General features: G+C 42.3%; 1 protein-coding gene across 6 annotated transcripts in view; it reads left to right on the top strand.

Annotated features, from left to right (window-relative positions):
- The first annotated feature begins 6 nt into the window (after positions 1-6).
- The window catches only part of DENND4C (DENN domain containing 4C), a 107,927-nt gene continuing 95,682 nt past the window's right edge, over positions 7-12,251 (top strand). For 5 of the 6 annotated variants that reach the window (XR_002830720.1, XR_002830719.1, XM_023758910.1 and 2 more), the window contains exon 1: positions 7-55. The gene's annotated coding sequence lies outside the window, so the exon portion shown is untranslated. The remainder of the gene's footprint in view (positions 56-12,251) is intronic. The other variant, XM_023758909.1, reaches the window with a different exon arrangement.

The raw sequence follows: 12,251 nt of genomic DNA, 5'->3' as shown, positions 1-12,251 counted from the left end.
CGTCCATGCCCCAGGAAGGGGCCGTGTCCGGGTGGCGCTGAAGGAGCGGCGGCAGGTGAGCGGCGGCGGCGGGCCTTTTGCAGAGGCTCCCCGCGCGCGCCTTCTCGGGGCCCACGCTCCCGTGCGGGGAGGGCGCGGGGCAGGTAGCCACGCGGGGAGGGCAGCTCCGAAGGCCGGCCTGCGGGGGGTCTCCGAGGAGGCGGAGAGTGGTCGGGGCCGGCGTCCTGGCCTAGTTTCTCCGCGGTTTCCGGGGGCGGGGAGTCCCCGGAGCCTGCGGGGCGTGATGGGGAGAGGCTGGGCCAGGAAGGGCCTCCCCACGCCACCGCCCGGGCTCCTGAGAACCACTCGCGGAGAAGCCCGGGGATCTGGGCCCTCGGGACTCCCGGGGCGCCTGCCGCCTGGGTGGGGGCAGGGTGGTGCGGGGAGGGGGGCGTTCGGGCGGGCGCTGCGGCCGGGCGGCGGGAGCTGGGGCTTCTCCGCGGCGAGAACGGGGCGCGCGCGGGCAGGTGTCGCAGGTAAATGGAGAGCATTTCCTCCTCTGCCTGCCGTGGCTGCTCCTGGCGACGTCTTTGTTGGGGAAAACTTTTAGAAAGGCAGGTTCCATTCATCGCCGAGTGACTAAACACAAAACCTACGAATGAGCCCCTAGTGCTGGCTGACTTTTGTAAAGACCTGTAATGTAACTTTTCTGTATTGAGGATGCTGTTGTTTTTTCCCCCCCCCCCTTTTTTTTTCCTGCTTCGTAGACCTTTCCCCTCGCTAAGGCCTTGCCTCATCAGAACAAATAAGGAATGAACCAGTTTCTAAATAGTACTCTCCCTCCCTCCGCCCCCCATTACTCGTGTGTTTCACACGGCAACCTTTAGGGCAAGTTATCTCAGCTACGTGTGCGAACGAGAGGGAAAGTGTCACGTCCAGTAATGAACCTCCAGCCGTCTTTGATTTTTGCCTCGGAGAGATCGTCAAGCCTCGTAGTCTGGGAAATGGACTGCTTCATTGAAGCCGCCGGCTTAATTGTGTGCAGCCCCGCGCGAAGGCGTTCTCCCCAAGCCCCGGTTTACGGTGGAAGTCGGTCTTCCCTTTCCGACTCTTCGGAAGGTGAAAGGTCTAGTAAGAAAGGGGAGGATGTGGGTGCTAAGGCGCCAAGTTTTCAGGTATTTGATTTGAGGTGATCATGTGCATTAAGCAGCTATCTGCCATGCAGAGCAGTGTTGTGTGTACACGTGATGAGAGCAAAATTAGTTGCAAAAGGTAAACATTTCTGAGCTTTAGTCCCTTTTCTTGATCAGTATAACCATGAAAAACCCCCAGCTGTATTTTATTTTGTTGGTACTTCAGTTGAAGAGTTGGTGAAGTGCCTTCTTGGTGTGGGACTGGGAACTCGGAAGTGAACTTGGGTTTGTATTCACGAGGAAGCCTCTCCTGTATGGAGGCTGCTGTGACTCGTTTTTCTAGGGATGGCAAATTCAGGCTGCCGGATTACCCATCAGATCTTTTGTATTACCGATTTTAGCGGACTGATAATGTTTCAGTAGTACACTACTGTTTAGAATGGTTAATTTGGATAATAGAAAATCCACGACGGAAATGTTGAAGTTGTATTTTGGAGTATTTTACTCTAGAACCATTTGTAAATTAGTGCGTTCTGTTGTGGAAGTACGTATAGTATTTTGTAGTAGAAACTTGAACTTTCAGCTGAAGAAATTGGCATGTGAGGATTGTTCTTAAAACGCAAATGTTTTAAATTACAAGGAACTGCAGTGGTGTGTAGTTTATAACAAGTCATGGTGCCAGACTTGAAAGTTACTTGTTTGAAGTATTCTCTATAAAGAAACATGTTAAATATCTCCGATAAAAGCTAATTTGTAGCTACACATAGGATTTTGCATGAGGAATAATAACCCAACCAGGTATCTTTGCTCTTTGTATATCTGTGAGTTAAAGACCAAAACATGTTGTATTTTCGTTGGAGTTTCTTGCCAAGACAGATATTGATTTCACATTGGCTTTACTGCTCAGTTTGAAAGTTAGGTTTCAGTTTTATCCTTGCAACTTAAGTACAGGTTGTATGTAAAAAGAAAGCTGCTGAGTCAGAGACAGGTTGTCTCACTTGGTCTGTCTGATTTGCAAAACGCAATTTCTGTTCCAGTTTGAATTTCCAGTATAATATGTTTACTGAAACTTAGGTAGTAAGGACAAATAAGCTTTCATAATAATACATGGATTAAAATTTTATCTTCTCCATGCTGGTGCCACAATTTATACCTCTTTCAGATTGTCAGTTTGACAGACTTGTAATAATGGGGTGCTTTGTTGGAATTGAAGATCCCTTTATGAGTTAAAACTGGAAGAAGGAGTTGTAAATAGTACAGCTGGTGTGAAACAGTAGGTCTTTGGCATTATTATTTGAAATCAATAATGTGGTGAAGGCCTGGGGTGGGGGATCTTGTTAGGGGGGGGGGCAAAGGTAGGAAGAATGGGTAACATCTGTAATACTGTCAACAATAAATAAATTAATTAAAAAAATTAAAACTATTTTTGTGGGACAAAGTTAGGTAGTTTATAAAGTTTAATGTTTTTCTACTTATACTTGACATAGTACTGTACTTATATAAGTAAGAGTAATAGAGCCAAAATTGGTACTTGAAAATCTTTTTATTGGAAAAGAATGTAACATGATTAAAGGAAATTTAAAAGAAAAAAATTAATTCTTATCTTACTTTAAATTTTCTGTATACTTTAATTCTATTGTACTTGCATTATATATATTTTTTACGTTTTAAAAAAATTACTGCTTTTAGAGAGCGGAAGGGAGGGAGACAGAGATAGAGACAGACAGACCGATCAGCATTGATTTGTTGTTCCAATTACTTATGTGCATTCATTGGTTGATTCTTGTATGTGCCCTGACCTAGGATTGAACTGGAAATCTTGATGTGTCAGGACCAGGCTTTAACCAACTGAGCTACCTGGCCAGGGCTGTATAATATATATGTTTAATATTGTTCATTTATTTTATTATTTCTCAATATTATTTTGTATTAGTTTCAAGAGTGCATTGTAGTGGTTAGTACACTTGCATAATATATTAATTGGTATAATATTACTACTTCTATCTATACTTGTTTATAATTCTGTTGTTAATGTTCCTATTGTTGTCTTTTTAAGCATAACATGTTTTACTGTCACAGTTGATTTAACCCTTTTCTATCTTTGACATTTTAGTAAGTCTACTTTTTACTCTTAAAATAATGCTATAATGAAATCACTTTGCTAACATGATGGTCCAAGCCAAATTACTTTTTTTTTTTTAAGATATTTTATTGATTTTTTTACAGAGAGGAAGGGAGACGGATAGAGAGTTAGAAACATCAATGAGAGAGAAACATCGATCAGCTGCCTCCTGCACACCCTCCACTGGGGATGTGCCTGCAACCAAGGTACATGCCCTTGACTGCAATCGAACCCGGGACCCTTCAGTCCGTAGGCTGATGCTCTATCCACTGAGCCAAGCCGGTCAGGGCCGAAATTACTTTTTACATCTTTGAAAAATAAAGATTTTTTTTGTTGTAATAGTCTTTCTAAAATTTTTCAATTACAGTCTACATTCAGTATTATTATGTATTAGTTTCAGGTGTACATTTTAGTGGTTAGACCAGTGGTTCTCAACCTTGGCTGCACATTAGAATCACCTGGGAATCTTTTTAAAATCCTGATTTCTGGGTCTCAATCAGGATTTTAAAAAGATTCCCACGTGATTCTAATGTGCAGGCAAGGTTGAGAACCACTTGGTTAGACAATCATATACTTACTTTAAAATATGTTCCACCTGATGTTTTGGGACTCATCTGGTACCATACATATATAGGTATTACAATACTAGTGGCCCGGCGCACAAATTCTTGCACATTGAAAGGAAATTAATTAGAAGAAATATTTTAATATCGCTATTTGCCCTTCCTCTATAATAGAAGTGTCAACCAAATTCACAATCGACAATGACAGATGCACAAGTCAATGACAGCTTAGCCTTTTATAGATATAGAATAAACTTGCTTAATTAGATCTGCTTTCTGATTTAGCTAACCTTTTTCCAGTCCAGTGAAGCACCCCAACTTCTCTTTCAGGTAATTGTCAGCAACACAGTAGTAAATATCAACATGAAGCAGATTATTATTGTAGATCACACAGGGAGAACAAAGGGTAAAATATTTAACTGCAGCAGTGTTTGACTATATTGTACGCAGTGAAAAAACCTGAAGTCATTTTCAAGGTCCACCATTTCTTCTTTTCAGTTGGGTCAAGTTTCTAAGCTTTCTAAATCTCCATTTTCCAGCTAATGAAAAGAAAATAGGATTCTATTGAGCCTCCTATCTACCTACTCCAGGACTTCTGTGAGGATCAAATGAGATGAGGCATGGGAAAACGCTTCACAAACATTTGGTTAAGTGTGAAATGTTTCCATCTGGCTATAAAGCAAGTTGTGTTCCAGGGCTGAAGAAACTCCAAGGAGGCTAGTTGCTAGGGAGAGGAAGCCGGGTGTTGCTACATGACATCGTTACCCGGGCGCCCACAGCCACCATTTCTGGGCTGGCCTGGCTATGGGCCGCATTTTGTACCATGGCAGCATCGGCTGCGATTTGGTGGGGTGTTGCTCCAGGCTGGTGGCGGGGCCTGTGTCCCACTTGGGGGAAGCCGAGTGTTGGTTTGTCGGCGCCAGGTCTGTGGTGCTGTTTATTTTTAAATGGCCAGTGCGCGTCATGGCAGCTCCTGCGTTGAGCGCCTGCCCCCTTGTGGTCAGTGCATGTCATAGGTGCCGGTCAGATGGGCAATTAGCCTTTTATATATATAGATTGGCTTATTAGCTATACATCTTTTTTTAAGTAGTTGCCCAATACAACTACTTAACTATTATACGGGTTTATAATATTTAAGTTATCACAATTCAGCCTATATAATAAAAGGCTAATATGCAAATCGAATGGCAGAATGACCGGTCACTATGATGCGCACTGACCACGAGGGGGCAGACACTCCACACAGGAGCTACCCCCTGATGGTCAGTGCACTCCTACAGGGGGAGCGCCACTCAGCCAGAAGCCAGGCTCATGGCTGGCAAGTGCAGAGGTGGTGGCGGGAGCCTCTCCCGCCTCCGCAGCAGCGCTAGGGATGTCCGACTGACAGCTTAGGCCCAATCCCAAGCTGTCAGTCAGACATCCCCCGAGGGCTCCTGAATTGTGAGAGGGCACAGGCTGGGCTGAGGGACCCCTCCGAGTGCACAAATTTTGTGCACCGGGACTCTAGTCTTTAAATAGTACTATAATCAGGACTTTAAATTCAGTACACTCTGTTCTCTGTTCTCTTCCATTCTTCCTCATCATTAAAAATATTGAGCTGTTATGAAGATAAAATTAGTTAATGCATGTAAAGTACTTTTAACATAGCTCGTTTTTATTTATATTGGGAATAATAGTTGAAAACTTCATTAGAAGTTCTTGAATCTGCAGATTGCAAGTTTCTTTTCCAACCTGCCTCAGCTTCTCACTTCCATGATCACACCCAAGACTATTAGTTTTTAATCTGACTGAACATTACAATGGACTGGGCAGCTAAAAAATATTGATAGCTGTGTGCCATCCTCTGAAATTCTTACTTTATTGGTCTGATATTTTTAATGTGTTCCAGCTGGCTCTAATGTGTAGTCAGAGTGGAGAACATTGCCCTAGACCTTATTACCCACTCTATAACTTAAAAACTATAAGCATCTAATTTTAACTTCCATCTCTTCTTTTGCCAACTCATATATTCTAGTTCCCTATTTTGACATTTCTGGCATTCCATCAAGACCTCCAGGCCATTAGCCAAACCACATTTTCATTGTCTGTCATCCTCTTATATATAATTCTTTCCTTACCCAATTACATTGATTCATTGAATGAGAATTTTAATACCTGCTAGTGCTCTGTACTATTTTGTGGGGTCAAGTTATCAACTCTCTCTTTCATCTCTTCACTCTAACCAGGGCAAAACTTTAAGAACTGATGAAACCCAGTTCTTTGCCAGTTCTATGGTTCCTTGAACCTGAGCAGCTGAATGTGACTGGAGAAAGCAAATAACAGTACTGACTGGTTTCACTTTAAGCTTATGGCCAAAAATATAAACATGTACCCTTAGCATTATCTAGTCATTTTTCTCTTCCAGTTTCATTACTAAGAAGTCTGTTTAAATTTTTTCCCTTTCTTACTGTTAGCCACATATATATGGCCCCTCCATCTGTGCTGTTGCCTCTTGCCTATTTAAGGATTTTGCTTCCGGAGTTATCCTTTTTCTCTTCTGTATCATCTTCTCTTTCCTGCTGAGTCATTTTTATAAGCATGTGAACATACTGTACCATCTCTGTTTTCTCTCTCACACATCCACTTTTCTTTCTCATTTACAGCAAAAAATGTCAAAAAGAATTGCTCATACTCATTTTCTCTACTTTTTCACTTTGTCTTACTCTACCTCTCATCAACATTCGACAAAGTTAATTGATTAGTCCCTATTATTTAAAAAACCTCAATAGTTTTCTGGATGCTATATCATCCTGACTTGTTTTTTTCTGAATTATGGCAGTTGCTTCTCAGTCTTGTTTTCTAGATTCTCTTTCCTTACTTCTAAAGATGGAGTGCCCTAGGCTTAGGCCTTATACCTTTTCTTTGTGTTATCAGAGAAATGTGTGGATGGTCTTTCTCCATTGCTAGTGGGAGTGGGGTTCTTGGGGTGCCATTGGAATAAGCATTTCCAGAGGTCCCTACAGGAGGATAAGATGTGCTAGAAAGCTTTATTTGTGTGGAATTACATCCTTGGGATTGCAAAATCTCATTTCCCTTAATCCAGTCCTGGAAGAGGTGCAGCTGGGCATTCAGCAGAGCTAAAAGTAAAGCCAGTGTCCAGAGTCTCCATTCCAAGGTGGACCTGGGTTTGGTTTAGCTTAGGCTAGTTGCAGTCCATTAGTTCATTGTGTATGGCAGCGGTTCTCAACCTGTGGGTCACCAACCTGTGGGTCGAGACCCCTTTGGGGGTTGAACGACCCTTTCACAGGGGTCGCCTAAGACCATCAGAAAAACCATATATAACTGGTTCTCAACCTTCCTAATGCCGCGACCCTTTAATACAGTTCCTCATGTTGTGGTGACCCCCAACCATAAAATTATTTTCTTTGCTACTTCATAACTGTAATTTTGCTACTGTTAAGAATCGTAATGCGCCGAAGCTGGTTTGGCTCAGTGGATAGAGCGTTGGCCTGCGGACTGAAAGGTCCCAGGTTCGATTCCGGTCAGGGGCGTGTGCCTTGGTTGCGGGCACATCCCCAGTGGGAGATGTGCAGGAGGCAGCTGATTGATGTTTCTCTCTAATCGATGTTTCTAACTCTCTATCTCTCTCCCTTCCTCTCTGTAAAAAATCAATAAAATATATTAAAAAAAAAAGAATCGTAATGTAAATATCTGATATGTAGGATGTATTTTCATTGTTACAAATTGAACATAATTAAAGCATAGTGATTAATCACTATGTGTTTTCCGATGGTCTTAGGCGATCCCTGTGAAAGGGTTGTTCGACCTCCAAAGGGGTTGCAACCCACAGGTTGGCGACCCACAGGTTGAGAACCGTTGGTGTATGGGGACTGCGGCGGGATGGTGGAGCAGGTGAGTGGGCGGTGCCAGGCCAAGGTGGGAGCAAGTGGGGGCCAGATTGCTCCACAGACAGTGACCAGCGGTGGTGGCAGGGGACAGGGCCGCAGCCCGGCTCCCAGGCCCCGAGGGAGCCAGGCCCTGAGGGAGCAGGCAGGCAGGATGGTGGAGCAGGTGAGGGGGCGGGGTGCCAGGCAGGGCTGCAAGGCTGGGGGCGCGAGCTGGGGCCTGATCCCCTCAGGCCACCCCAAGGGACCCCACCTGTGCATGAATTTGTGCACTGGGACTCTAGTTTGAGAATAAGTTTAGCATGTATTTCTGAAGGACAAGGACATTCTCTTACACAATACAATAATCACATTAGGAAAATTAGCTTTGTTACAAGATTATCTGATATATAGTCTACATTAAAATTTTTCCAATAATATACCTTACAGCATTTTTTTGTTTTTCTGTTTCCTGATCCATTCTAGTATCACTGATTCTAGTATCACTGATTACATTTAGTTGTTACTTATTTGGTAGATTACTTGGAGTTTCTACATAGAGAGTCCTGTCAGCGAATAGGGAGAGTTTTATTTCTTCCTTTTACCTGTAAAAAATTTTTTATTTATTGATTGATTTTAGAGAAAGAGGAAGGGAGAGACAGAGACAGACATTGATTTGTTGTTCCACTTATTTATGCATTCATTGGTTGATTCTTGTATGTACCCTGAACAAGGATCGAACTGGAACTTTGGTGTATCAGGACAATGCTCTAACTGAGCTACCCGGCCAGTTTTTCTTCAATGTTTTTTATTTTCTTCTTTTTTCTTGGGGTTTATTTTTGCTGTGTGCTCTTTTTTCTTTCTATTTTCTTACAATTGAAGGAATAAACTGTTTTGCATATTCACAACTGTAAACCTATTTTTGCTCAGCCCTGCATTTCCCTGTAAGTGCTGCTTTAACTGCATTCCACAAATTTTTATATGTTGTCTTTCCTTTTTGTTCAATTCACAATATTTTGTAATTCCTTAAATTTCCTCTTGAACTATAACTTATTTAGAAGTGTGTTTAAATTCCAAGTGTTTAGAGATTTTCCTGTTATCTTTTGATTCTCAGATTTTAATCTTTAATCTAGAATAATACCTTGGACTTTTTTTCTTCATGATATTGACATTTGGTTTTTTAGAATTCTACCCTTCAGTTTGAGTTTGTCTTCCTCATCCCTCATGATTAGATGAAGGCTATGCATTTTTATCACTATATAACTAATGTGATGTCCTTCTTAGTGCATCACATCAGAAGGTATGTCATATCAGTTTGACAAATTATTAGTGATGTTAAATTTGATTACTTGGTTGAAGTGGCCACCAGATTTCTGGTGATACATTTTATTTCTTTGTATAAATATCCTATTTCCAATCCCCTTCTACTCAGTAGTTTTAGTACCCATTGATAATTCTCAAATCTAAATACTGTGATGATTGTAATGTGGTTTTTATAATTTACTGATGAGAGACAGAGAGAGAGAGACATCAATTTGTTGTTCCACTTAACGCATTCATTAATGATTCTTATGTGTGCCCCAACGGGGGTGGGGTGGTGGTGAATCAAAAACACAACCTTGGCCTGTGGAAATGATGCTCTAATCAACTGAGCTAGGGTGTAATATGGTTTTTGGTCTTTACTATTATGTTTATTAGTTGGCATTCTATTGTAAGGAGCATTCCTTTCCTTCCCTCCTCTTCTTTTACTTTTTATAATATCAGTATGGATACAAGGCTTAAAAAAATCAAATGTGTTATATACTCCATTACTGTCATTCATTTTGATGCTGAATTATTCACAGACTGGCCAATGGGAGACTCTTCAAGCTAGTTCCTGTGTCCTTTTGATAGGCCCCCATTAGTCTTTGAGCGATGGTTTTGTTTTGTTTTCTCCTTTGCATAAGATGTTCTAAGGGTATCTTGTACTCTTCTTGCCCAGTCTTGATATTATTGGCCATTTATCCAAGGAGCTAGTATCCTACAGTGGAGGGTGGTTTAAAAAAATAAAAATTTAGCTGTAGCCAGTTTGGCTCATTGAATAGAGCATCGGCCCATGGACTGAAGGGTCCAGGGTTTGATTCCGGTCGGGGGGCACGTGCCTAGGTTGCAGGCTTGATCCCCGACCTTGGTCGGGGTGCATGCGGGAGGCAACCAATCAATGTCTCTCTCTCACATCGATGTTTTTCTCTCTCTGTCTCTCCCTGTCCCTTTAAAAAAAAAGAGAGAGAGAGAAATAAAAATTTAGGTGCTGCATTTGTTTATTGCTTGTGGGGTAACACTGCTTCTGGATTTTATTTTTAGCAGAGAGGAGGAGGAGATACATATACATGAATTGTTAACAGCTTTATTGAGCTATAATTCACATACTACACAATTCACTGATTTGAAGTATATAGTTTGTTGGTTTTTAGCATACTCACAATTGCTCAACTATCACTATGATCAATTCTAGAACATTTTCATCACCCCAAAAAGAAACCCTATACCTATTAGCAGTCACTCCCCATTTCCCCCAACCCCCTAGCTTTAGGCAGCCCACAAGTCTACTTTCTCTTCTATTTTGAACTTTTCATATAAATAGAACCATACAATATGTAGTCTTTTGTGAGTTCTTCCACTTAGCATAATGTTTTCAGGCTTCATCCATCTTATAGCATGTAGCAGTACTTAATTTCTTTTCATTGCTGAATGACAATCCATTGTATGGATGTACTACTGTGTTTTATTTATCTCTTCGTCAATTGATGGTCTTTTGGGCTCTTTCCACTTGTCTATTATCAATAATGTTGAATACATATTTAAAATATTTTATTTTTTGCCCTGATTGGTGTGGCTCAGTTGGTTGGAGTGTCGACCTGTGTACTGGAAGGTCATGGGTTTGATTTCCAGTCAGGGCACATACCCAGGTTGTGGGTTCAACAACTCATTGATGTCTCTCTCTCTCTCTCTCTCTCTCTCTCTCTCTCCCTCCCTCTCTCTCCCTCCCCCTCTGCCTCCCCCTCTCCCTAAAAGCAATAAAAACATATCCTCAGGTGAGGATTAAAATATTTTATTTTTTAATTATTTTCATTTTACAGAAATGTTGAAAAGGTGCTACAGAGTTCTTTATGTCTTTATGGTTAACGTTTTATGTTACCATAGTACATTTGTCAAAACGAGGACATCAATATCATTACATTGCTATTAATTAAAATCCAGATTTTGCTTTAATTTCACTAGTGTTACCATAAATGTGCTTTTTCTTTTCTCTGATCCAATTCAGGGTACCCCGTTATATTTAGTATATATGTATTTTTAAAGCTATGAATTCATATTAATACCTCTAATTCAATTCTAATATACTATAGGCCCAGTGTCCTCTCATAATCTGGGATCCCTCGGTCAGGGGATGTCGGAGAGCCGGTTTTGGCCCGATCCCCACAGGCCAGGCTGAGGGACCCCACTTAGTATGCATATAAGATCTTTGGTTAATCTCTTCCCACTCTCCCCTCTTCCCTCTGAGATTCATCAGTCTGTTCCATGTTTCCTTGCCTGTGGTTTCTGCTTCTGTTTTGAGCGTCTGCCCCTGGTGGTCAGTGTGCATCATAGCTATCGGCCAGTCGCTTAGATAGATAGATTTTACTTGCCTTCTCCATTCTATATTTTTTTTTTAAATATATTTTATTGATTTTTTACAGAGAGGAAGGGAGAGAGACAGAGAGTCAGAAACATCGATGAGAGAGAAACATCGATCAGCCGCCTCCTGCACATCCCCCACTGGGGATGTGCCCGCAACCCAGGTACATGCCCTTGACCGGAATCGAACCTGGGACCCCCCAGTCCGCAGGCCGACGCTCTATCCACTGAGCCAAACCGGTTTTGGCCTCCATTCTATATTTATATCTCCCTTTTCTCACAACAAGAACCCTGGTTTCCAACAGTTGTTCCATCACAGAATACATACAGAATAATATTATAATTGCTACAGCCATTCTATATAATAAAAGGCTAATATGCAAATTGACCAAACGGCGGAATGATTGGTCACTATGATGCGCACTGACCACCAGGCGGCAGACGCTCAACGCAGGAGTCAGTGTGCTCCCACAGGGGGAGCGCTGCTCAGTCAGAAGCCCTGAGCTGGGCTTACAGCTGGCGAGCGCAGTGGCAGTGGTGGGAGCCTCTTCTGCTTCTGTGGCAGCTCTAAGGATGTCCAGCTGCTGGGGAGCGGGCCTAAGCCGTCAGTTGGACATCCCCCGAGGACTGTGAGAGGGTGCAGGCCAGGCTGAGGGACTCCCCCCCAAGTGCACGAATTTTGTGCACCAGGCCTCTAGTATCACTATAAAAAGCAAGCCTTCTAAGTAAAGCTCAAGATTTCTTTTCAGTTCTTAATGTTAAAATAAATTGCTCAAAAGTTATTTGGATTAGTTCTTCTTTCATTCCCTTTTATATGGTTACTAGAGGCCCGGTGTACAAATTTGTGCATGGGTGGGGTCCCTTGGGGTGGCCTGCGGGGATCGGGCCCCGGCTCGTGCCCCCAGGCTCACAGCCCCAGCTCACATCTCCAGCC

The sequence above is a fragment of the Myotis lucifugus genome, unplaced genomic scaffold, assembly GCF_000147115.1.
Source record: "Myotis lucifugus unplaced genomic scaffold, Myoluc2.0 scaffold_144, whole genome shotgun sequence".
Lineage (NCBI taxonomy): Eukaryota > Metazoa > Chordata > Mammalia > Chiroptera > Vespertilionidae > Myotis > Myotis lucifugus.
The sequence above is the reverse complement of the archived record's forward strand: the minus strand, read 5'-3'. Positions and strand labels throughout refer to the sequence as shown.